The sequence below is a fragment of the Suricata suricatta genome, chromosome 1 (genome assembly GCF_006229205.1).
Source record: "Suricata suricatta isolate VVHF042 chromosome 1, meerkat_22Aug2017_6uvM2_HiC, whole genome shotgun sequence".
In the NCBI taxonomy this organism is placed as follows: Eukaryota; Metazoa; Chordata; class Mammalia; order Carnivora; family Herpestidae; genus Suricata; species Suricata suricatta.
Window position 1 is genome coordinate 15,731,641 of NC_043700.1, and position 26,021 is coordinate 15,757,661.

General features: G+C 40.6%; 1 protein-coding gene across 1 annotated transcript in view; it reads left to right on the forward strand.

The window, feature by feature from the left end:
• Positions 1-29: 29 nt before the first annotated feature.
• The window catches only part of FAM149A (family with sequence similarity 149 member A), a 52,313-nt gene continuing 26,321 nt past the window's right edge, over positions 30-26,021 (forward strand). Inside the window, exon 1 of the mRNA XM_029934783.1 lies at positions 30-89. The gene's annotated coding sequence lies outside the window, so the exon portion shown is untranslated. The remainder of the gene's footprint in view (positions 90-26,021) is intronic.

Below are 26,021 nucleotides of genomic sequence, written 5' to 3' on the forward strand. Positions count from 1 at the left end.
GGGCCTGGCCCCAGGACCCTGTTCTTCACCCTGCCGGACATAGGCGAGGAGTGGGCCTCGGACAGCGACTCGGAGGACCGTGGGGAAGCGTGAGTAGCGGCGGGGCCCTTGTCTGTCGTGGTTAGGACGCCTTCCTCCTCCTGCCACACCCACCTGGCCAGGCGCTAGTTGCCATTTTCACTTCCACTAACTCCCCTGGGAACCCTCCTTGCAACTTTTCCTGAGTTCTTCCTGCTCGGCTTCCTGGTGTTTTCAGACATACGCTGAAACATGCTTTTTGCTCAGCTTTCTCGAAGGTCATCCTTGTCTGTTTACCCTCAGAGAGGGAGGCGAGATCAAGCAGGGCTTGAAGTACAGGAGGACAGAATTTTCTCTTCTAGCTGAAGCGTTCACTTAGATCGTTTGATACTCTGGTTTCCTTAGGGACTTTGAAAGGAGGCTTCAAGTCCCTTTCTCTGATGCAGAATATGACAGATAGATGTGCAGTGTAACCGAATACACATTTTGGCAGCGACGAGTTTAAGAAATGGTGAGACATTGTGCTCTCCTAGTGTTCAAAGGTGAGCCACAGTTCTTATCCCAAGCGGGATGGGGTTTTCTTTGTGTGACATCTAGTTAATTTACCTATGTATAACATCATCTGACACAAATGGAATTTGTAATACTCAGGACACTTCTGATCATACACCCTAGAGTTTCTGAGATATTGCCATAGCGCCCTGAAGTAGTATAGAAACAGACTGACTTCATGGGGACATTTCGCTAGGGACTGGGGAACACTGCCCTCTCTCTCTTTCTCTCTCATACACACACACACACACACACACACACACTATGCCTCCACCATCAAGAGCAGTGATGAAACATTCCTCTTGCAAAATGTGCAGTTTAGAATTAAAGAGATGTTTAATGAGCAGAATGTATGGCTATTCTTAAGTAGGAACAGAAATGTTCAACTTTCTGAATCCTGCAAAACAATAGTGAAATGGTCAAAGGCAAACCAGAGGGTCCTAAGGATGGATGGAGATTTCTGTTCTCACAGAGGCTCTTCCTCACCTCTTGCCCCCAGAAATAGATTGGAGAACTATTGCATTAAAACATATTCTAACCCATTCACAATTTAAGTAACTGCATTTTTACAATTCTGCATGATTGCATCTCCATGTTAAAATAAATTGTTAAATAACATTAAGATGTTTCTTTTCATTTAAAACATCATATTAGAAAATGCATTAATAAATTGATTCCCATCCCCCTCCCCTGCCAGAAGGAAAATCAATTACATTTGAATTTGAATAAGTCGCTAGAATACCTATGCCTTAGGAATTAGGCCTTTGTTTTTGGCTACTGGTCCTTTAACACTTAGCACAGTTAATGTTTTATGAGCACACAGTTCTACATTCTGACTTTAAACTGTAGTCACTAAGACTTTTACTGTAGCACTAAGCTTTTTACAAACAGGCACTGAGACATTGAGCATGGTGGGTGAAAAAGCTAGCTAGTGTTGATTTAGATTCTTGAGCATTTTAGTATAAACATATTGTTCAAAAATGTTTAAGAGACACTCTTTGAATAACACTGTACTTGGCATTATATACAGAAGTGGTTCTTCTGCATTTGTAAATGTATCCAGTTTTACTGAAAGTACAGACACTGAAGTTTAGATACTTGCTATGAGAAATAATATGCACAGATCTGCGCATTCACGGATCTTTCTGATGATGTGTATTCATACTCTGACATCAGGCAGCCCTCCAGGGGACCATGATCTTCTATAGATACACAAATACTCATATTCCCATCCTTTCATACCTCCTTCCTTTTTTCACTTACAATGTTTATGAAGGGACACGGGGAAAGGAAGAAAGTATTAAGGTGATTTTCCCTTCAATACTACTGGCCTTTTGAAGTTTGAAGTGTATTTTTTTTCCCCTCTTGGATTTCTCAGTTGGCTATTAATAACTGAATGAACCAACATTATTCAGTGATGGATTTAAATTATACCAACTACATGCTTCACCTGCCGGTTTGCAGATAGCTACTACGAATTATTAGACTACTTGCTTAATATTAAAATAGAGTATTTCGTTTTCCGAAGCCTATGGACATGGGGAGAGGGAGGTGGGTAATGCAGGAGTGGGAAGACAAAAAGCATAGGTAGAGTGTGGGGACGTGCACGCAACTGGACAGAAACCCTTGAGAAACACGAATCCAATGGTAAGACCACTACGGAGGAAAAATCCTAATTCGCAGTTTCTATTTGTTTAAAGAAAACCCATACATTTTACATCCTGATTCCGTACTGTTCGGTGGAAACTAAAAATAGTGAAATTAGTTTGAGTGGGGAAATGAGCAAACTTTCTTTCAATTCTGAGCCTTTTCTCTGTCACCGAGGCGCCGCAGAGCGGCCCTCGGTTTGATCTCTGGACCATGGGTTCGGTAAATGAATGGCGCCCCGGAAGAGAGGCCTCGCCTCCTGCCTTCCACAGGGCGCCTTGGCTGCCCCCTCCGAACCGGGGCAGCAGGTGTTGGGTTCCCTGCTTTCCCTCACCCTCCTACACTCGCAGATATGTGATCCCACACTTTTTGTCTTCGCCCTCGCCTCCCTGTGCGTTTCATTTGCACCGTGTCCCTCATTTACTCTTGTTTTTCAGTCTGGCCCCCCCTCTGCACTACTTTTTTTTTGCACTTCTGGGGTGAACTACCCAGTTACCACCCTGTAAAAGGTCTTGTTCGATTTCCTCTGGAAATATAAGAATTTCTCACAGTAGGTAAGGTAGGGAGGCATATAGATGGATAATAGCTAGATAGGAATGTTGATAGATTGTAAACTTCACGGGGTCAGAAAGCATTTATATCTTTTGTGAGTTATAGCTGTTAGCATGTAACTGTTACGTTTTTGTGTGATTGAGTTTCACTGTCAGAGTCATGTTCTTGTGGAAATATTGCAGTAACTGCCTGCAGGGCTTGTCAACTTGGCCGGAAGTAAAGTGAATGCAGGGACTTCCCGCTCAGTTTATCTGTGTCTGAAGCAGCCCAGGGGCCCGGGGAGCCTGTGGCCCCAGGAGTCAGAAGAACTGGATTCCAATCTCAAACCATCTGCTAGCTGTGTGATTCTGGGCAGCTTATTCAGCCTTCCAAACTTGGGGGTTTTCTCCTTGGTAAAATGCAGGTGATAATCATATTTGCCTCAGAGAGATGTTCCAAAAATTAATTGCAATATAACATCTTAAGTGCCTAATACATGGAGATATGTTTAAAAATGTTATCCGTGATTACCATCTGCTTCTTGGCATAGAAATGAAATCTGGGAGTGTGTTTCCTGAAAGGATACATTCCGGGTGAAGAAAAGGGTGACAAGGAAAAAAAAGAACGCATTTGTAGTAATCATATGGCTGTGATAAATGGCACCTTTTGCTTCTATTATTTGGGAGAACCTGTTAGGGTCCTCTAATCTTTCATGACAGCTTCTGGAAGCTAAAGGTTACCCTAATTAGCCCAACCACAGATTGTGGTGGAATGCCTAGAAGAAATGTAGGTCCACCCTGTAGGATCGAACTTTTCATGTTCCATTTTTAGAGACACTGCAGAAGAATCAGTAGCATCACAAATCATTCACGGCCGACCCTCTGGGCTCTTGCCCCTTCCTACCTGCTAACGCTGTGCCTCCTAGTCACGTATCACGTCCTTTTTGGACTATAAACTCTGTCCTGTGCCACTTAAGATAACGTGTGCAATAAATAAACAATAAATTAAAATAAATTAAGGCGGACAATTTTATAAAAAGGTACTTAATAAAATTTATTAAACAAATGAATGAAAATGTTAGCTTCATCATATAACCCACTTTCGTGGGTTCCTAATCTCAAGGCAATTTAAATGTCCTTTCTTAGGACATTTAGGTACACAACTCTATGTCACATAATGAACTCAATTTGTTAGGAGTGCAGTGTTTGTGAAAAGATGTTGGGAGAAACCCCGGAGAGCCTTGGATACCAGACTCTGTTCAGTAAACACTGGGGAAGCCACTAAATGTTTTTCGACAGGGAAGTGTCACGAGCAGGGCTGAGCTTTAGAAAGAATAAGCCAATGCATGGGAGACCGTAAACCCGGAAGCAGTAGAGGCTCTGGCAATAAACCCCATGAGGGATACGAGGGCCTGGGATGAAGATGATAAAAAGACACTGGAATGGTAAATATCACAGGACTTGGCAGTGCGTTTGGCACAGTTGAAGGAAGCAGGAGGGAGAGATGAAGATCATTTTACGTGACTGCAAGGAGAATGCCATCAATAAAGTATGAACACAGAAGTGGGTCTGTTGGGTAGACAAGGAATTCACTTCGTGAGGCGTATTGGGCTGAAATCTTGGAAAAACAACTGAAGAAGCTGTCAGGCAGAGAGCTGGACCTTCATGAGTAGAACTTGGGAGAAAGATTAAGGACTGGAAATTTAAATGTGGCAGCTTTCCATGTGCAGTTGACCTTGAATATGTACACCAGTTACAAATTATATAACAGCACATTACAGACTCTGGAAGATAACATCGTGTTCTTTACTTTTGTGGCTGGGTATTTTAAGATCTTCTACAAGTAAAGACATCTCTTCTCTGTGCAAGGCTAGTATTTCTTAACACGTGCACCGTCAGTTGCCTGTCACCAGTCCATGATGAGATAAGTAAAGAAAGTGGGAAAAAGCATTGGGAAACTTTTATCGCAATTGAAAGAATAACTTGATGCCTATTGACTGATAACAAATCATTCATATCTGTATTTAGTGCCTCTTTTTTTCCCATTTTATTTTCTGGTTAATTTATTTTTATTATACTTTAACAATTATTTATCCACAATAAACTGGAAAAAATTTTTAAATGGTCTGACACTACACAATCGTTTGAGAAGTATCGAATTGGACTTAGATGCCTTTAGACCACAAAGAGCAAAAAACCTTCAGGATACCAAAAGAGAAAAAAATCAGTCAAGTGATCATATTACGTTTTTACTCTCCCTGAAATACAGGGCTAAGCAACATTCAGAGCACCCTCTGATTAAAGATGAGATTCTTTAAGTTGTTCAAGTGGTCTAGACTTACAGATGCGCTCTATTCACAGTCTCTGGGAGCTCTGGCCCTGGGGATACACCTGTGGCCAAGACTCCACTGCCCAAAGGAAAAGTTTTCTCCTACTGCTGCTGTTTGTTGGTTTTTTTGAAGTTGTAAGCCAGTGGCTATGTCCATCATGATTCCCATAGTTCACTCACAACCTTGGTGGCATATTGTGTCATAAAGCATAACTTGCAAACACAGATAATTTCCAAACAGAAGGAACTTTGGCAGGAAATTTGCAACATGACATGCTTTCTTTTGTTGCCAGTCTATCATCTTTGGGAAGATGTCCTTTGCTTGTAATTAAGAAATGATCAGGTTCACCTGGGTGGTTGAGCATCCGGCTTTGACTCAGGTCATAATCTCACAGTTCGTGGGTTTGAGCCCCACATCAGGCTCTGTGCTGACAGCTCAGAGCCTGGAGCCTGTCTTCAGATTCTGTGTCTCCGTCTCTCTCTGTCCCTCCCCTGCTCATGCTGTCTCTGTCTCTCAAAAATAAAGAAAACTGCCAGAGTCCAGCCCCAGCAGGTCCAGGGTTTTCTGAAGGATGGACGGTGTTGGTGAAAGGGAGCGAGAGACCTCAGCTTCTCTCTGCTCACCAGGCAGGCATCTCTGCACTGACCGGAGAGTCAGCTTTATTTATTGAAAAAAATGTATTGGGTACAAAACAGAAGTGGCAATTGCCTTAGACAATGATTTCCGATGACAAATTCTTTGGTATGTAAAAATTTCCCAGAACATAGATTGGTAGAAGACTCATGCGTAATCTTTATCAATAGTGATAGAAGTAGGTGACTAGATGCTTATAACATGGGGAAGGGATCTTTAGTATTTAAATACAAGGCAATGTTTTTAGCATAGTAAAGGCAAGAGTTAGTTCTTTGTGAGCAGGGGTCAATCGCCTGTTTTCTTGGGGAGGGGGGGAGGGCGGGGAAGGAAAACAATTTTCTCGAGAAATGTAACATTTGCTCGTATAATCACAAAAGAAGAAACTCCTATAACAAGTTTTTTCATAAGGTACATTCATATATTTTTAGCATAAGAAGGCAAGTCACTCCTGATATCAGTAGCCAGGCACCCTGGGGTCGATGCTAAAGCAGAAATTGAGTGGGGTTGAGTCGGTGTAGATGCCAGTCACCATCTGATGGTGGGGGGCCTTGCAAACCTGCCTTACTTCAGAAATGGCTCCCAGCATAAAACATTAAAAACATTAAAAAAAAAAAGAGAGAGATGATCATAATGTATTATTCTCTTCCGAATCCTGTAGAAAGGAAACATGTCACAGTGAGGCTCACATTCCACCGAAATAATAGAAACTAAAACCCAGTTATCTGGGATTTCCTCCAACTTTATGTTAAGCTTGAGCCTGTTTCTGGGGTGGCCAGGAAAGCTGGTGGTTTGCCTATATGAGACCAGGCTATTCAGTGACAGGGCAGGAGCCCTCAGATTCTCTGATACCCTCTATCCCTGCTGGATCCACTGGGATGTCCATAATCTCATCTTACCCTTCTTTCTAACCCGGGCTCATGCTCATAGCCACCACGGCTTCAAGTTAGGGCTCTCGCCCTTACTTCTGTGGTGCTCATGGGAGCCCTTGGAGTCTGCCTACTGCTCTCCTACCAACGTTCTCCATTACAGGGCTTCCGGGAGGCTGTCGGTCTGCACCACACAGCCTTTCTTTTCTCTGGGATCCTTACCCAAGTCCTACTGAGGATCAGGACACAGGTGTCCTCTGATCCCTCACCACACGAACGTGCCTTAGGCCAGGTTCCACCTAGTACTCCAGCTCACTGAAGGTCTATATTTTCTGCCTCTGAACCACAATTTGCTGGAGAAAACCCAGATCCAGGGATCCACCAGTTCATGGGAATGAGACAAGACACTCCTTCCCCCACTCGGTCCCTCACTGACATCATGGGGCAAATCAAGGGGAGGCTGGCTAGATTTCAATCTACCTCCTGGCTTTGGGCCTTCTCTAGGGCACCGTGTCCCTAATGGACTGTTTTGCTTTGTAGTGGACACTTAAGTCCCACATCTTCATTTCCTAAGACTCTCCCTAACATTCCCTTCTCAGAGACAGAAAATCTCGCCCACAGAATCTCCCCATTCTGAGGAATCTGTTTCTCTTCTGACAGTTGGGAAGACACTAAATCTTTTCCGAAGCTAAAAGTCCATGCCAATCTTGTAAGTTCAGGCTTAACACACACACACACACACACACACACACACAAGTCAAGGAGAAAACCCCCTGCGTCATTCTCTGTTTTCTGAAGCAATAAACAAAAAAGCTTTGGATTATTCAGTGTGAGAGGGAACAAAGGCACAGGAAAACACGGGTTGAAATACATTTATTTTTTTAATGTTTATTTATTTTTGAGAGAGAGACAGAGCATGAGCAGGGGAGGGACAGAGAGAGAGGGAGGGGACAGAGAATTTGAAGCAGGTTCCAGGCTCTGGGCTGTCAGCACAGAGCCTAACACAGGGCTCAACCTCATGAATCACGAGATCACAACCTGAGCTGACAGTCAGACGCTTAACCAACTGAGCCACCCAAGTGTCCTGAAATACATTTAAAGATACTCTGCCACATGCCCTTCACATATAGGGGACACTTTCCCCGTCACCAGAGCAGCTTGGATATTTGTTTAATTCAACAACACCCAAATCATGTATCTCTTTGGATATAATTTTATAATCTACATGCAAAACTTTTGCTTTATCACAAAAAGTATCTCAATATTCTATGGTCTTGGGAATACTAGGCATTATCTTATATATATTAAATAGGACGTGATTCATTAAATAAATGAATAAATACCCTTCTTTAAATATATATTTAAAAATTCAAAAATTACCCTTTTACTCTTGAGAGGCAGCAATAGTTAAGGAAGATACCATGTTTCATAAAGCACAGAAATAAAGCTTTTGAAGTGATCAAATATCCACTGTGAACTGGACTAGAAATGAATGGCTTTTGACAAAGACAAGAAAAACAGTCAAGCCAAGCCTTTCCCTACTTTTGTTTAATAAACAGATTATTAAGGCTAAGTTGAACTAAGTAAAAAGTTCTTTTCATATGCACATATACATGTATATTCTTTTTAGGATCATTGTCATCTTAAATGGATTATAATGTCAGTAATAAGGATAAGGAAAAACCCCACCTTGGAAGCTCACAGCTTATATTAGGATTTTAATGCTAATAATTAAATTTCAGAGAATGTCACTAGATACATAGAAGGTTAAAATGCACACTTCTTTTCAAATGAAACACATTCAAATTGCTAACATTGAACAATGAAATCTTAGAAACCATTCATGTATATCCAAGATTCTTTATAATCTCATTGAACTAAGTCTACATTGGGGGCACTTGGGTGGCTCAGTCGGTTAAGTGTCCGATTTCGGCTCAGGACATGGTCTTCACGGCCAACTCTTTGCTGTTGACACCAAGTCTGCTTCAGATCCTCTGTGTCCCTCTCTCTGCCCCTCCGCTGCTCAGGCTTTCTCTCTCAAAAATAAGTAACATTTTTTTTTTTTATAAAAGAGCCTACATTGAATAAAGTGAACACCTCCCCCTTAAAAGCCAGTAATTTCATTGCTACATTAATGCATAAAGATAAATCCTAGGGGAATTTTAATTTTATATATAAAATATATTTTAAAGAAGGAGATGATATATTCTCAAGAAAATGTCTACCTCAGTTAGACTTTTGTTTTATCACTAGTGTTAACATTTTTATAAGCATGTTGACGGATTGAGGATCGCTCAAATATGTGTTATTTTACAAAGCCAAGATTCTTAGCATTGGAAACAACAGTATCCATGTCGACTGGGTTCCAAATGCTACATCATGTTTTATAGACATTATCATGAATCACCAAAACAAACACACAGGGTAAGGATTTTATTTCCATTTTACAGATGAAGAAATTGAGGCTCAGAAAGGAAAAGAAATTATTTACTCAGACATGGCTAATAGGTGGAAAATGTAACATTCAAATTCAAGCAGTCAATCTATAGAGTGCTCACATATGTATAACCAAATTTTATTTTTAATGAATTGTTTAGGATGGTAAGGAGGGTAAAAATCTGTTTCTAAGGTAATTGGTAGTGTTTTTCCTGGAACAGACGGACTCTAAGAAATTTTACGCTTTCAAGAAAAATAAATTTGAAAAATAAAAATCCTGTTAGGAGTAATCTAAAAGTATCTTTCTTGGAATAATACTCCTAGTAATGCTGATCAGGGGACCAAAGTTAACACTTAGTTTTGTCCATTTTGAAGTATAGATTTAAAAATGACTTTTATTCTAAAGCTGTGACTTCTTTAAAATAAAACAATTGTCTTATCAACCCTGTTCTCATTTATTGTATATATTATTCTTATAAATTATTTCATGTATATTGGATAGCAAGTCAAATACTTTATTCATATAGTAAGGCAGTTAATTGGTAAGCATTGTGTTACTAGAAAAGTTGGAGAAGCAGATATTAGATATGGCCCTTGCTAGGGGAAAGGGTATAGCTACACATTAGCATTTTCTTAATTAGACGTTTTACTTAAAGGTTTAGAAGAAGCCTTATAATTAAATATTGACCACTGTAATCCTTGCCAGGAACTTATATTCATGTTTCTCTAATGAATTTTCTTTTTTGACATAGCATTTAACATTTTAGATCTTGCTTGTTGATTTCTAACATAATGATATAATTTTGAGTATCTTAAGAATATTGAATAATGAGGCATTTGTTCTTTTAAAGATTCATTAAAGTGACAATTTTTAAATGACTCATTAACTTCAATTCCTTATAATAAAATTTCTTTTAATGGAGCATGTGGAAATTACACTGAAGAAAACCACCGAACCCTGTTTAAGACATAAAAGAAATATTAGTGACATTTGCCCAGTTCCAGTGTGTGCAAACATGCGTGGTGCCTGTCCTCACACACTGGCCCCCACGTACACACCCCCTAGTCTGAGGCCAAGAAATGGAACCTTGTATGGGTAGTTGTCTGTCTGTCTCCCGTTTGACTCCACGAAAGTTATGCTTCTCACTTTTTGTCTTACCTTGGTGGTAGAGTTTAACTTTGGACTTGAGTAAATCTGGCCCTTGATCTACCCTCAAAAATCCTGATAACCCAACTTAAGCTTGCTCTTTACAAATGAGCAAAGTGTCACAGTTCTGTGGTGATTTTGAGTCGAATTTCCACCTCAGAACCACCGAGGAGGCTGGCTGGCTAGTAGGATGGGATTCTGCAGCGGTGAAATTGTCTCGCGAGTCAGTTACAGGTATTGTGGTGATCACAGTTGTTTCCGAGGCAAAAGTGGTAGTTTGTGTGATTCTCTGAGAACCCTTCGTCCCCATGAAGCAGTAGTGTGCCGAGGTGATGAACTGGCTGGAAGGAGACAATCACGTGCATCTATTTCCTATTCCATACTTAGTGGCATCACTATGGTGGCTGGAAGCTGGCCACGGAGGGGGTTTTCACACCCCGCACGTCTGCAAATGCTTCACATCAGGTCTCACCTCCCCCTTCCCCCCCACCCATTGTCCCCCCGAGGCTGGTTTATCAGCACACGGCAGCTAGTAAGTGTAAGGAGTATGTTTACTTCCAAAGCCACCCCGGATGTGACAGGTACATTGGAACTGAAGGATGTTTTTAGCAATAGTTTATGAAATTACCGAAAATGTTTCTGTCACATGAACACTCAGAAGAGATGATGGGAACTCGGCCTTTCACACATCACAGAGCTGGAGAGTAGATCGGGGGTCCCCGTCCAGTAAGTGGCTCCCAACCTTGGTTCCCTTCCCATTAGAGCGTGGCCTTTTTATGAGCAAGACACATTTTCATGCACAGCTGTTCGTGTAACCTCTCACTGTCCACAAGAACAAGAATATGAAAATGTACATGAAAATGACAGTCTATTTCATAATGCACATTGTTGATAAAATTAATCTCAAATTTGTCTCAGTCTCAGAACTGAGACTGAGATTGAGGACCATGATTTCAGATGATACGTGGGTCAGAAAAATGGTGCCCAGCAGGAGGACTCAGGAGTTTTCTGTCGTGAAGTGCCGTTCAGCTAAATGTTATAAACAAAACAGAAACAAACAATAGAACTTTTCATGAAGCACCTTAGCACACAATGCATTTTCCTCATCATAAGAAGGAAAATGTATTGTTGTGTTGATTATAGCCAAGGCTTGAGCTGTACTTAATGGAAATATGCCTGTTATGTTACAGAGCTCAGGATTTTTGTGAAGTCAAGGTCTATATTAAATTCAGTTTAGGATTAGAATGTTTATTTTTGTTATTTAATACACTCGGCTGCTCATTCGTTTAATACTGATACTTTGAGTTTAGCATCGTGCGCGCGCGCGCGCGCGCGCGTGTGTGTGTGTGTGTGTGTGTGCGCGCACGCTCTATGTGTACTTCTAACGCATATACTTGTTGCTGCTGGAAACCTCTGTTTTTGTCTCAAGCTGACCATGAAGCAGGATGCACTCCTGTTTTACCATAAAGCATTTGTGAATTCTTCCTCAGTAAAGCAGTAGGGGAAATGTATATTTTTGTGAATTCTTCCTTAGCAAAGCATTATGGGAACATGTATATTTTACTGAGGACTCTCTTGGGACATGATCTGTATCACACACTTACAAGATTTCGCTACAAATAATTCCCTTAATTCGACTTCTAGCAAAGGCAAACTAGACTGTGTCTGACCAACCACCACCTGAGTGCAAGTAGGAAATTTGGACAAGAAATACAAACCCCTCAGGAGTTTGGGTGAATTGGAAAGAGACCAGCCCCATGGGGACTGAAAGCCAGATTTAAATCTTCTTAATTACTGGTTGGATTAATGTGATTTGAGATTGCTAGGCCCCCCAGTCTGCCACAAGAGGCAAATTTAATCCTGTCTGAACTTAGCTGTGAGCAACAACTTTATATTACAGTTTATCAAAGAAATAAGTTTAAATATAAGAATACAGAAATGCTGAATATAAATGTGTGGATGGAATGTTAGTACATGGGAATTCTAATATAAAGGAATCTGGTGTAGCTTTTATACTATCAGACCAAGTAACCTTTAAAATGAGAAGCATTTTATAAATAGAAAAGGGCCACACTTAATCAGAAGATGTGAAAATTCTAAATGTACCGGCACCAATAACATAATTTCAAAAATATATGAAGATGTGTCTGTTTGTGACAGGCCTGGAGCACTGAGTATCTGCTGCTAAGTTCTCCCTCCCAGAGCAGGAAGAAGGTGTTCTCAGGCTCTGTCTGATCATGGCAGCCAACACTGGATGGACAAATTTTATTTTATTTTATTTTATTATTTTATTTTATTTTTATTTTATTTTATTTTATTTTATTTTATTACCGCTCATGGGAGGAGACCTTTTTTACAACTCAGAAATAACCATGTAAACAATGAAGAACGTATTTTTTAGCAACAAAAATGGAGCCTAAAATTTGACTTTGCAAAAACAAAAACCTGTCTATAGTTATAGTGACAATTGACTGAAAGAAGAAATAAGCAAATCCAAAAGCATAATGAAAAATTTTAACATCCCTTTCACAGAAATTGATAGAAAATATACAGAAAGAAGTAACAGTAACTACTATACAACAATATTTAAAATAATATATAATAATTACTCTAAATTTTTAAAATAGTTATTTATTTTTGAGAGAGACAGAGAGTGAGTGGAGAGGACCAGAGACAGAGGGAGACAGAATCTGAAGCAGGCTCCAGGCTCCGAGCTGTCAGCACAGAGCCTGACGCAGGGCTTGAATTCACGAACTGAGAGATCATGACCTGAGCTGAAGTCGGACGCTTAACCGACTGAGCCACCCAGGTGCCCCAGCACTGATTACTCTAAAGGACACCAAATTTATTATAAAGCCACATTAATACATAAAGTATATTACTGATGCAAACACAGACAAATAGGCCAGTAGAGCATAATGGACAACCCAGATTCCGTCTTCTAAGTTTATGAATGTTTGCGGTTGAAAAGACGGTCTTTTCAATAAATGGCGCAAAACCAGTTCTTCATCCTTAAAGAAGTAGAAGAAACTTGATCACCTATGTCACACTCATGCAAAAAAAAATCAATTTCAAGTGAATTGTAGGTCTCAATATGAAAGAAAACACAATGAAGCCTCTAGAAGAAAGCATAGGAGATGATCTTTATGCCTTGTGGTAGGCAAAGATCTCTTAAAAAGGACCAAGAAAGTGCTAATCAGAAAGAAAAGATCGGTGAATTATACTAAGTTAAAATTGAGAACTTCAAAAAAATAAATAAAATTGAGAACTTAAGTTCATCAAAAGAGGCCGATAACGGAGGTTTTAATTACCCCAAGAGAGCTTAGTCAGGCCAGCCGGCCCTGTAACCGCAAGTCACCATTGGACAGGAGGCCCTTTGGCTTTTACGAGTTGAGTTTAGCTTCCGTTTTGCTTTATCGTCTCTATTAAAGGTTGAAAGACAAAAACCTAAATAGTTTGAGATTAAGAATTAGAAACGCAGATAGACTTAGTATTTCCACAGCAGAGACCTGGTGATATTAATTATTTGACCGATTACCCTGGTAAAATATCATCTTCCAGTTTGTGCTGCTTTTTAACAAAGGACAAGTCTTTACAGGCCTATTATCCATTTCAGCAAATTAAGCCATTGAATGTAGATAAAAACCCTATTTCAAAATCAGGAATTACCGAACTTCATTGAATTTATAATGTTATTGATTGTAAGACACCTTATTATTTTACACTCCACCAGAAAGAAAAATGTTGCCAATTAAACTATGATACTATGCTTTCCCGTCAATTAGAATTCTAATTTTATTCTTATTGTAGTACTTCTTTTAGACTTAAGCAGACAGCTTTATTTAAGTGATAAATTGCCCTTGTCCTGGTATAATAAGGAAAATATAGGCTAAATAAATTCCTAGAAGTTCTTAACATTCAAAGACGACTGTTCTGAATTTATTTTCTACTCAGCATTGTCAAGGCCTTGGTTTTTCCACGCAATAATTTCTATGCCATTAAAACAGATGAAACAGTATTTTTAATATGAATCCAGTAAAGTATTGAAAGGTATTGGTGCTGAGCTCTGGAGCTGGCTTTGCAGTTAGTAACATAGAACCAGCCTACACTTGACCCTGCTTAGGGAACATGAGTCTGATTCGATACCCCTCCTGTATTCTCCCTAGGGTGGTTAAAGTTTAGATAAGTGCTTTTGTATTGTCTCCAGATTCCCTTCCAAGTCTCTGATACTCATTCTGTGCATCGGAAGATGAGCTTTCTTTTTATATATGGTAAAATGTATATAACGCAAAATGCACCATTTTAATCATTTTTAAGTGTATAATTCAATGGCATGAGGGCATTCACAATCATTCATCTCCACCACTTCCTCATCATCCCAAATAGAAACTCTGTACCTGTGAAGCAATAGCTCCCATACTTCCATTCCCCTCAGCCTGTGACAGCCACCATGCTACTGTCTGTCTCTATGTAGAAATCTCATGTAAGTGGAGTCCTATAATATTTGTCCTCTTGTGTCTGGCTTATTTCACTTAGCACGTCTTTAAGGTCCATCCATGTTGTAGCGTGTGTCAACATTTCACATGCTGATGAAAATGTGGGCTCTTTCCCTCTTCTGGCTAGTGCACATAATGCTGTTATGAACAATGGTGCCCAAGTATCTGCTCAAAGTACCCCAAAAGGGTATTACTGAGAAGTGGAATTCCTGCATCAGAGGGTAATACTATGTTTAATTTCATAAGGAACCACCAGACTGTTTCCATAGTAGCTGCACCATTGTACATTCCGACCAACCGTGCAAGGGTTCAAGGGCACCTGGGGGGCTCAGCTGGTTAAGCATCGGACTCTTGATTTTGGTTCATGTCATGATCTCACTGTGATTGAGCCCTACATAGGTCTCCCACGCTGATGGTGCGGAGCCTGCTTGGGATTCTCTCTTTCCCTCTCTCTCTACCCTTCCTTCTCTCGTGCATGCGTGCACATGCTCTCGCTCTCTCAATGTAAATAAATAAACATTAAAAAGCATCTTAAAATAAAAAAACAATGCAAAGCTTCCAATCCCTCCCCATAACATATGTTATGTTCTGGTGTTTGGGTTGATAGGCATCCTCATGAGTGTGAGGGAAGCTGATCTTTTTTACGGGTAATGGCAAGTACTTCCCAGTTACCACGCTCCCGGCCACTATTGTAAGATTCTGTTGGTGATAGACATCCTCACCTCAGAGATTAAAATGTGAGAAATTTTGGTTTCTATTTTTTTAATTTTGCAAGTTTTAGGCTGGCATTTTTTAAAGACTTTAATTTTTGAGCAGTTTGAGGTTCACAACAAAAGGTTGTAAATGAAAGGTAAAGATATTTCACAAGGATTTTTCACAAACGTATTTCGTAAAGATTATACGCCCCTGTCTAACACAGGCATAACTTTTCCCTATTATCAACATCTCCTACCAGAATCAGGTATTTGTTACACATGATAAACCAGCAGGGGTTCCTGGGGGTTCAGTCAGTTAAGCTTTAGACTTCGGCTCAGGTCATGATCTCCCGCTTCAAGCCCCGCATCAGGCTCTGCGCTGACCGCTGGACGCCTGGAGCCTGCTTTGGATTCTCTGTCCCCCCTCCCTCTCTCTGCCTCTTCCCCGCTTGTGCTCACTCTCTCTCTTTCCCTCTTTCAAAAATAAAGAAATAAACAGTACCCAAAAAATTGATAAGCCTACATTGACACATCTTTAGCATCCCAAATCTATGGTTTACATTAGGGCTCAGTCTTGGCATTATACATTGTATGCATTTGGACAAATGTGTGACATGTATCTACCACGCAGTATCACAGAGAGTATTTTCACTGCCCTAAGAATTCTCTGTGCTCTATTCATCACTCCCTTTCCCTGGCATACACTGATATTTTTATTCTCTCCACATTTTGCCATTTTCAGAATGTCATATGGTTGGAATCATACAGTAGGTAACCTTTTCAGATTGCCTTCTTTCACTTAGTAATATTCCTCTAGTAATATTCCTCTTAGTAAATTTCCTCCCTGCTTTTCATGGCCTGATAGCTCATTTCCTTGTAGAGCTGAATAATATTTCACTGTCTGGATGTACCACAGTGTATTTATCCATTCACCTACTGAAGGATATCTTGGTTGTGTTTCCGAGTTTTGGCAAGTATAAATAAAGCTGCTGTAAACATCTTTGAGCAAGTTTTATGTAGACATAAATTTTCACTCTTTGGGGTAAATACCAAGAAGTGTGGTTGTTGGGTTGTAGTGTAAGGGTACATTTAGTTTTGTGAGAAACCACCAAGTTGCCTTCTAAAAGGGATATACCATATTGCGTTTCCACCAACAATGAAAGAGTTCCCGTTCCTCGTCCACCTTACCACCATCTGGTGTTGTCAGCGTTCTGCATTTTGGCCATTCTAACAGGTGTATAGTGGTACCTCATTGTTGTTTTAATGTTCATTTACCTGCTGCATACGGTGTGGAGTATCTTTCCATTTGCTTGTTTGCTATCTGTCCATCTTCTCTGGTGGGGTGTCTGGTGAGGTCTTTGGCTTATTTTTAAACCAGGTTGTTTGTTTTCTTATTGTTGGTCTTTGTATATTTTGGATAACAGTTCTTTAGCAAATGTGTCTTTTGCAAACATTTTCTCCCTGTCTTGTTTCCCAGGCTTGTCTTTTCATTCTCATGACATTATCCTTCATGTAGTAGAAATGTTTTTATTTTAATGAAGGCTCACTTGTCAATTCTTGCCTTCATGGGGCATGCCTTTGGTGTTGTATCAAAAAGCTCATGACCTTGATGATCTAGATGATCAAGATTTTCTCCTATGTTGTCTTCTAGGAGTTTTCTAGTTTTTCTAAATTTTACATTTAGGTTTGTGATCTATTTCAAGATAATTTTTGGAGAGGATGTTATGTCTGTGTCTAGGTTGATTTATTTGCATGTGGATGTCCAGTTGTTTTTTTGTTTTGTTTTTATGTCCAGTTGTTTTAACGCCATTTGTTGAAGAGATTGTCTCTGTTCCATTGTATTGTATTCATTCCTTTGTCCAAAATTAGCTGAATATACTTATGTACATATATCTCTAGGGCTTTCTGTTTGTTCCATTGATCTATTGTGTACTCTTTTACCAATACCAACCTTGATTATGGTAGCTTCAAGTAGATCCTAGAGTCAGGTAGAGTCAGTTTTCTAACTTAGTTCCTCTCCTTCAATTTTGTGTTGCTTATTCTGAGTCTTCTTGTTGATATTCACAAAATAGCTTGTGGGATTTTGATTGGGATTGCATTGAATCTGTAGATCAATTTGGGAAGAACTAATACCTGACAATATTGAGTCTTCCTATCCATGAACATGGACTATCTCTCCATTTAGTTCTGCCTTGATTTCTTTCATCAAAGTTCTGTAGTTTTCCTTGTATAGATTCTGTACACATTTTATTAGATATATATCTAAATAATTAATATTGGGGTGGGCAAATGTAAATAGTATTATATTGTTAATTTTAAATTCCACTTGTTTATTGCCTATATATAGGAAAGTCCTTAATAAATTTCAGAACTAATTTATAAATCATTGGATTTATAAATAACCAATTTAGATGGGTTTTTTTTCATAAAATACAAATTCTATATCTTTCTGTAATTTTATATAAGCTGTTAACCTCATAGATTACTTAGGGCTTTCTCAGTTTTTTTATATACTTCATATTAAAAGTCTAATAATTTTTCCTCCTGTTAGCCTTTTCAGATACAACATTCCTCTACATTTAAAACCTTTTCTATATTCTTTGTTAAATATAGTGAGCTTGAGCTTCTGCAAATATGTTAGAGGGCTTGGGGCTGACCACAGAGTAGAATAAGCTTTATCTCCAAGAGCTGAAATTAGAATGTTGGCTGTCACATTATCAACTTCTTTGTGCCTCAGTTTACTACTCTGCAGAATGATATTAGTAGTATCCCTCCTTCAAAGAAGTATTGTGAAACTTATATTTTTAATTTTTTACTGTTTTATTTATTTTTGAGAGAGAGAGAGAGAGAGAGAGAGACAGAGAGAGACAGCATGAGCAGGGGATGGACAGAGAGAGAGGGAGACACAGAATCCAAAGACAGGCTCCAGGCTCTGAGCTTTCAGCACAGAGCCCGACGCAGGGCTTGAACCCACAAACTGTGAGATCATGACCTGATCCAAAGTCAGATGCTTAACCAACTGAGCCACCCAGGCACCCCCATTGTGAAACTTAAATGCACTAACTTGAATCAAGTGCATTAAAGCAGGGACTGAAATGTGGTTACTATTCCAGAAATGTTAGTGAATATTATTATAGAATGTATTTGGTATATCCACAAGAGATGTGCATAGAACATCTTTATAAGAGAAGGAACTTCAACAGAGGCCTGCAAATTAGATCAGAGATCAATCTTAGAAAGGGCAAACTTTTAAACTCAGACTGGGCAGATCTGGATAAAACTGCTTACCCTCAGGAATTTACTTACATTGCTCACCCTCGATTTTGTTTTATGTACTGAAAAGTAGCGAGCACCAGAGGGGTTGGTAGGTTTAGAAGTAAGGTCCCTGAGCTTGTTTCCCTGCCAAAGTGTTAGCATTCCAGCCTCAGGGGCTGTTCGTATCTTGACACTTTCTGTCAGCTGTGCGTACTGGGTATTGCTCACTGCAATCGTGATTTCTAAACAGGATTTCACATCTGGAAAGAAAATTCACTAAATCCTAAGTCTTGCCAAAAATATATATACATTGTATTGAAATCCACCGGGACATGTTTTTCAGTTTTAACAGATGGGAAAGACTGACATCTAGTGGCTGTCTAGCAGGACTGCGTGCCAACATTTCAATCGTAAAAGGAGTCAAATAATGCAGTTGTAGTTTGTTTTATGTAATTCTTAGAGTAGAATTACATAAAGCACGTTTCTGTTATTATTTACTATTATCTGTTATAAAATCAGATATAACTTATTGTTTTTGTTGTAATCCTTTAAAAATAATGTCCTTATAAATTTTACCACCTAGTAAAATTTTTTCATTTTTATGTTAAATAATATATCAATTCTATATTTTTCTGTAATTTCATATAAGCTGTGGACTTCATGGTTTACCTAGAACATTATAAAATTAATACATCCTTTACATTATAATAATAGATTATGATATTGTTTTATTGGTCTCCTTGGAAAGTGTTAATCAACTTGTACAACTTATTTAAAAGAGTAAAAGAGTTTAATGAAAGCATTTTTAAATCGACTTTATTTTAGAACAATTTTTAAATTGTTTTTCTTTAATGTTTTATTTATTTTTGATACAGAGAGAGACAGAGCATGAGAGGGGGAGGGGCAGAGAGAGAAGGAGACACAGAACCGGAAGCAGGCTCCAGGCTCTGAGCTAGCTGTCAGCACAGAGCCTGACGCGGGGCTCGAACCCATGAACGTGAGATCTGACCTGAGCCGAAGTTGGAGGCTTGACCGACTGAGCCACCCAGGCGCCCTTAGACCAATTTTTAATGTACAGAAAAGTTGTTCCCTATTATTAACATCTTATATGATAATGGTACATTTGTCACTAATGAAATGACATTGATGTATTATTATTACGAACTAAAATTCACATTTCATTCTAACTTCACCAGTGTGATCAGCCAAGATTCTCTAGAGAAATAGAATCAACAGGATGTATCTCTATGTACGTCTACATTTGTATCTATATTTGTCGATTTATATAAGAAGATATATGTTTATAGATAGATAAAGAGATAGAGATAGATTTATATTAAGGACTTGGCCCACACGATAGTGGAGGCTTAGTAAGTCTACACCCTGCAGGGTAGGGGGACAGGCTAGAGTCCCAGGGAAGAGTTGCAGTTTGAGTCCAAAAGCAGTCTGTTTGCAGAATTCCTTCTTGCTTGGGAGAAGTCAGTTTTTGTTCTATTAAGGGCTGCAACTGATTGGATGAGGCCCACCCACATTATGGAGGGTAACCTACTTTATTCAGAGTCCACTGGTTTAAGATTAGCTGTTAGAACTAGATTTTCCCCAATGTCCTTCTTCTGTTCCAAGATCCTATCCAGGAAACCATATTGCATTTAATCATCGTATCTCCTTAGTGTTCTCTGGCTTGAGACAGTTTCTCAGACTTTTCTCGTTTTGATGAAGTTGACAATTTGGAGTACAGGTCACATATTTTGTAGAATGTCTCTCATTTAGAATTTGTCTTGTTTTTCTCATGATTAGACTGTCATTATGGGTTTCAGGGAGGAAACCACAGAGATGAAGCGGCATTCTCCCCGTATCTTCTTAAGGTCATCATGACTCATCACTAAGGTTGCTGACCTTGGTCACCTGGCCGAGAGAGTGCCTGTCAGGCTTTCCCCCTCTTTTCCCTGTAAACTTAGCTTCCTTCCTTTTCATGCTGTACTCTTGGGACTCAAGCCCACACTCAGGGTTGAGGGTCAGAGATATTAAGCTCTGTTTCCTGAACGAAGAGGCAATGTATAATTCACTTATATTTCTTCTGTAGGACATTCACCACTTTCCCCCATTAATTCATTCATTCCTTTATATCACTATGTATTCATACATATTTATTTTGTTCCTTGGATTTTAACTTATTTATTTTCTTACTCAAATTGTTTCAGTTGTAGGCATTCAAGGCTCTTTCGGGTTGGCTCCTGAGTCCCGTTCATACGTCCCAACTCTTTTGTAGTGTTTTGAGTACTTCCTTACTTTCTGGCACTGTACATGCTCCAGGTTTCTATATTTTCCCTGCCCCAGCCCCGGAAGCATATATTTCTCCAAGGAGCTTTAGTTCCTACTATTGGAGAATGGTACTAGAAACCAAGATCTAGGCTCTGGGTGTGCTCATTGGTACTGCGGACAGCTCCGTGGTGGAGATGAAACATACGTGTGTGTGTGTGTGTGTGTGTGTGTGTGTGTACATTTTCAAAGCAAAGACATGGTTTTGATAGAGTTTCAGTTTACATGATACCAGTGCAAAGGAAAGACTGCCTGTGCTAGATAAATATGAGTTTATATGCAATATTTGTATATTATAACTAAATAAGAATTATATGAACACAAGTGAGCTCTTTACTCTGTTTTCTTTTTCTTTCTTAACTAAAATTTTTTAATGTTTATATATTTTTGAGAGAGAGAGAGAAACAGAACACACGTGGGGGAGGGGCAGAGAGAGAGGGAGACGCAGAATCCGAAGCAGCCTCCAGGCTCTGATCTGTCAGCACAGAGCCTGACATGGGGCTTGAATTCAAGAGCCATAAGATCATGGCCTGAGCTGGAGTGGGACACTTAACCAACTGAGCCACCTAGGCGTCCCTCAATTTTCTGTTTAAACTCTCACTGTAATTAACTCAACTTTTCAAGAGCTAAAAGGGGAGTAATTTAAGTTATAATGCATTAGGCATCTACATGCACTTTCTAAAAATCATCTCTAATTCAGAGGACTCTACAAGGAAGGGAATAGTATTAGATTTGTTTTTGACAGTTTATGCTCAGAGACTTGTTACCAGTTCAGGATCGCCTGGCTAGAGCAAGGCTGAGCCTGTATTTGACATCAGGTTACGTTTTAGGCAACTTAAATGTTGTTTGTAACTATTGATGTATCTAAATTTCTAACAGATTTTTCAGAGAATGATCACATGTACAATTTCATTTCCTCCAAATGAATTTCCAAAATAGGTTAAGGCAGATCCTAATATCCTTAATTTAGAAATTGAGGTCTCCTATTTAATTACTGTGATTATTGATCTCAAGCCTCCACCCTCCTCAGAATGTAAAACACTCATCAAGAATGTGGAAATAGCTACTTAGTTTTAGTTCCCAATTACAGTTTAAGTAACCAATGAAGGATGAAACATTATATGCACTAAGTATACATAACATTGAGGAAAATGTTTTTCTTTCATAAATCATATTCAAAGGTAGAACATTTTTAATCCTTTTTATTGGAAATGAATTTTTATCTGCTTATATAAATTTCAGTGTGCCTTAAAGAGAAACTGACGGGATCAGTAGCTTTGGTTCTGATAATGCAGTTAAGCATTCAACGGTGTATTAATGATGTTTATGACTGCTACTTTGAATACATGCATATTTATAAAAGAATATATACATAGTCTCATACATATGTATGCACGTGTATATATATCTTGTATATATACATATCTCACAATGTTAGGCTTTGCTAAGAATGACGGAGTCTTAAAATGTTTAAACCATATTAAAAGTAAAAGTCAAGGGATTCTAGGGGGACTTGAGTGGCTCAGATGGTTGAGCCTCTGACTCTTGATTTCTCCTCAGGTGCTGACCTAGGGGTTGTGGGATCAAGCCCTGCATCGGGCTCTGCATCGGGCTCCCTATCAGGCTCTGCATTAAACGTGGAGCCTGCTTGAGATTCTCCTTTCCCTCGCCCTCTCACCTTCCTGTGCTTGTGCTCTCGCTCGCTCTCTCTCTCTCTCTCTCTCTCAAAAAAAGAAAAAAGGCAAAGGATGTTATAGTCTAGAGCCACTGTCCAGTACAGAAGGAGCTAGCCACATGTAGTGAATGAGCACTTGAAATGAGGCTCGTCCTAACTGAGATGTGCTGAAAATGGGAAAAACACACTGGACTTTAGAGACAGCACCCAAAAAAAAAAAAAAAAGATTTAAAATATCTCAATAATTTTTATATTGATTACATGTTGCAATATTTTAGACATATTGGATTAAATAAAATATATTATAAAAAATAATTTCAACTGTTCCTTTTAACTCTATTAATGCAGATACTAGAACATTTAAAATTGTGTGTGTGGCTCACATTCTGTTTCTACTGGGGCACACTGCTCTCCAGACCGGTCCAGCGGGAAGATTTTATGACTTCTGTGTCTCCATCAACAGTGCTCTGGGTTTGGAAATTTGAGAGAAGAGAGAGATGAACTAAAGAAGGATTTCTTCCATTTTTTTGAGCAGAATTTGTATGAAATATGAGAGTCAGGACTTGCCGGGTTTGAAGAGGACGCTGTTTCAACATCAGAGTCGCTGAACAGAAGTAAGAAGTGACCTCCGCGCACAGATCAGCCCCCGGGCAGCGGTAAAGGGGAAACCAGAGGTCCGCTCACTAAAGCCTCAGGCAGATTCAGGGGCGTAAGAGTATTGCCCCACAGCAGCCTCAAAGGTGCCCCAATGACCTGTCCTAGAAAGAAGGGTCACCGTGGCTTATTGGCTAACAGAGGGGACTCTGATGAAATTCAAAGGACAGAACAGAATTGGTGGAGTGGTAGAAGCACTGTCCGCCTGGACTAGATGTGACTCTGACCTTTGTTCCTCCCCCGTCAACCTTCTCTGGAAGGAAGCAGGCTGACCGGGGCCATTTCTTCCTCATGAGGACAACTCAGAGGGTGGACACAGGAGCCCGGAGGGAGCCAGGAAGCACAAGTGGGTCCAAGGATTTGGAAACATGAGCCTGTTTGGGTTCAAATAGCCAGAGGCTGCTGTGTCCCCCACACGGCACAGAGTCCTTTGCGACACGAGTGTCCACTGTGGTTCTCGAGTCTCTGTCTCCCCGTTGTTTGCTGGGCAGGAGGCCACTGGCTTGTCTCTTTAGTTCCCAGGTCTTCAGATCCGGAGGAAATGCCCCCAAGGAGAAGCCCCCTCCTCCTCACTTGAACGTGGCTGAAATGACCAGGGTTAGGGAATTTCGAGAGGCTTGAGTATATTGTGCATGTGGGGACAGAGTACAAATAACATCTGGACAGAAGCGGCTAGTGGCTAATGGCAGAGTAAAAGTGTCTGCGAATTCTTGGACACACATCCCATAGACGGATGGGCTCTATTTTCCAATGCTTTGAATCTGCGACAGTTTTGATAACGGGGTACAATGTGAGTGACACTGCCCATTCCAAGTCGGCTTTCAGAGAGCTGACAGCTTCTGCCTTGGTTTCTCAGAGCCCTGAGCTGCCATGTTCCCCCCCCCCCCCCCCCCCCCCCCCCCCCCCCCCCCCCCCCCCCCCCCCCCCCCCCCCCGCAGAGGTCCTGAGACTGCGAGAGAGAAGGGCCCAGCTGTGCCCACCCCAAAGAGCTGGGTACCGTGTGGCCAAAGCCTTTTCAGACTCTCCCGACCCATCCAGAGGCCAGCTGAATACCACTGCACAATGCCAAGGAGCCACAATGCCACACGAAACAGAATAATCACCCAGGCACGTCTTGCCCAAATGTCTGAATTCTGTGGTTTGTGAGCATAACAGAACAACTATCATGTTAACCCATTAAATTTGGGGTGCTGTGCTGTGCAGTAATAGATGGCTGGTACACACACACACACACACACACACACACACACACACACATTCACACAGGCACGTGCATGCACATGCTACATGCTAGTTGAGTAACCCAGAACATTTTACTCATGGTCTCTCTGCCGTCAGTATTTCCATCAGTGAAACTGGGTAATAGTATCTACCAAGTGTGGGTGTTAAAAAATTAAACAAAACAGCATATATTTGGATCACGATATTCTTTTGTTTCCTTATCATGTCTCCTTTTAGATATCAATAGTGTTAGCAGGTGTTTACTTCGACACAGTTTTCCTGATCGACACAGACACACACATACACACACTCACTCCCCACATATATACACGTATGTACGCATCAGGATTTTAAGTCTCATTAATTTTAGGATTTATAACCATTTATCACTTCAAAACTGATTTCTGTGGTGGTAAATATGGTCAGCATTCTCGTGTCCTTAGTTCAAGAAATGGTTTGTTTTGCTGTTGGTAGTGGTTTCTTACCCTCTTAGGGTTGTTCATTAAAAGTCAGATTAAAAATAAACTGGATTTTTCACTAATACATGGAAGAGGCAGGGTGTTCCTCTGTAAGTGCAGGAGGAATGGGTGGGCTTCTTTGTCCGGGTTCAGACTCAGGAAGACCTCAGATCAGAGGAGAGTGGATATACCGGCAGGCTGCAGAGTGCACCCGCGTCCGCGTTATTACCTGTCATCATGAAAAACTCCATGTGGAAGGCCCACTACTTAAGTTAAATCACACTTGGTACTTTCCATAGATGCATATGGGGCTTGGTCATTTTCCTGGCTCACAACGTAGGGCCCTGGTATAATTGTATGACATCAAGATTGAGACAGGCACATATTAAAAAACCTAAACACACTATCCTAGGTGGTTTGTAGGAAAGTTACTGGGTTGGATGTTGTATGAGATAAAGCATCTATCTGAACGAAGATGAAGACACAGGAACATGAACAGAGACAAATCTTTGGTGCACGATTAGGCCTAGAGTTCCTGTTCATCAGTTTACCATCTTGCATTTACCAGGTCCGAGGCCTCAGGGTTTTTTTAACCTTCCTTCTGCCTACCCTTCCAACTAGGAATTCTGTGGTGGGAGGAGGGGGGTAGGTGAAATCTTTCGGTGGTTCTCGGTCTCTCTCCTGTTAATTAAAGTTCTACTTAAAAGAATTAAGTATAGCAAACACCTGTCGGACCAGATCCCCTTCCCGCCCCTCCCTCCCCCTGCCCAGACAAGCCTCCGGGCGCTGGACGGGGAGGGGGGCGGGGAGATAAGCCAGACCGTGCGCACTGGAGGCGCAGGGAGGGCCGAGGGGCGAGTGCCAAGAGGCCGAGTGGCTCGCAGCCCAAGCCCAGGTCACTGGATTATGAAATCAGGACTCTGGCAGCAGGACTTTTCCAAGGTCAGGTTCTTGGGAGCGCGGACCGCGGACGCAGGGCAGGGAGGCGGCGTGTGGGGGCGGGGAGCGCGCGCCAGGCTCGGAAACGGGGAGCGCCGGAGACCCGCCGCCCGGCCCGACCTCGGCAGGGGTGCGGCGGCCCGGGAGGAG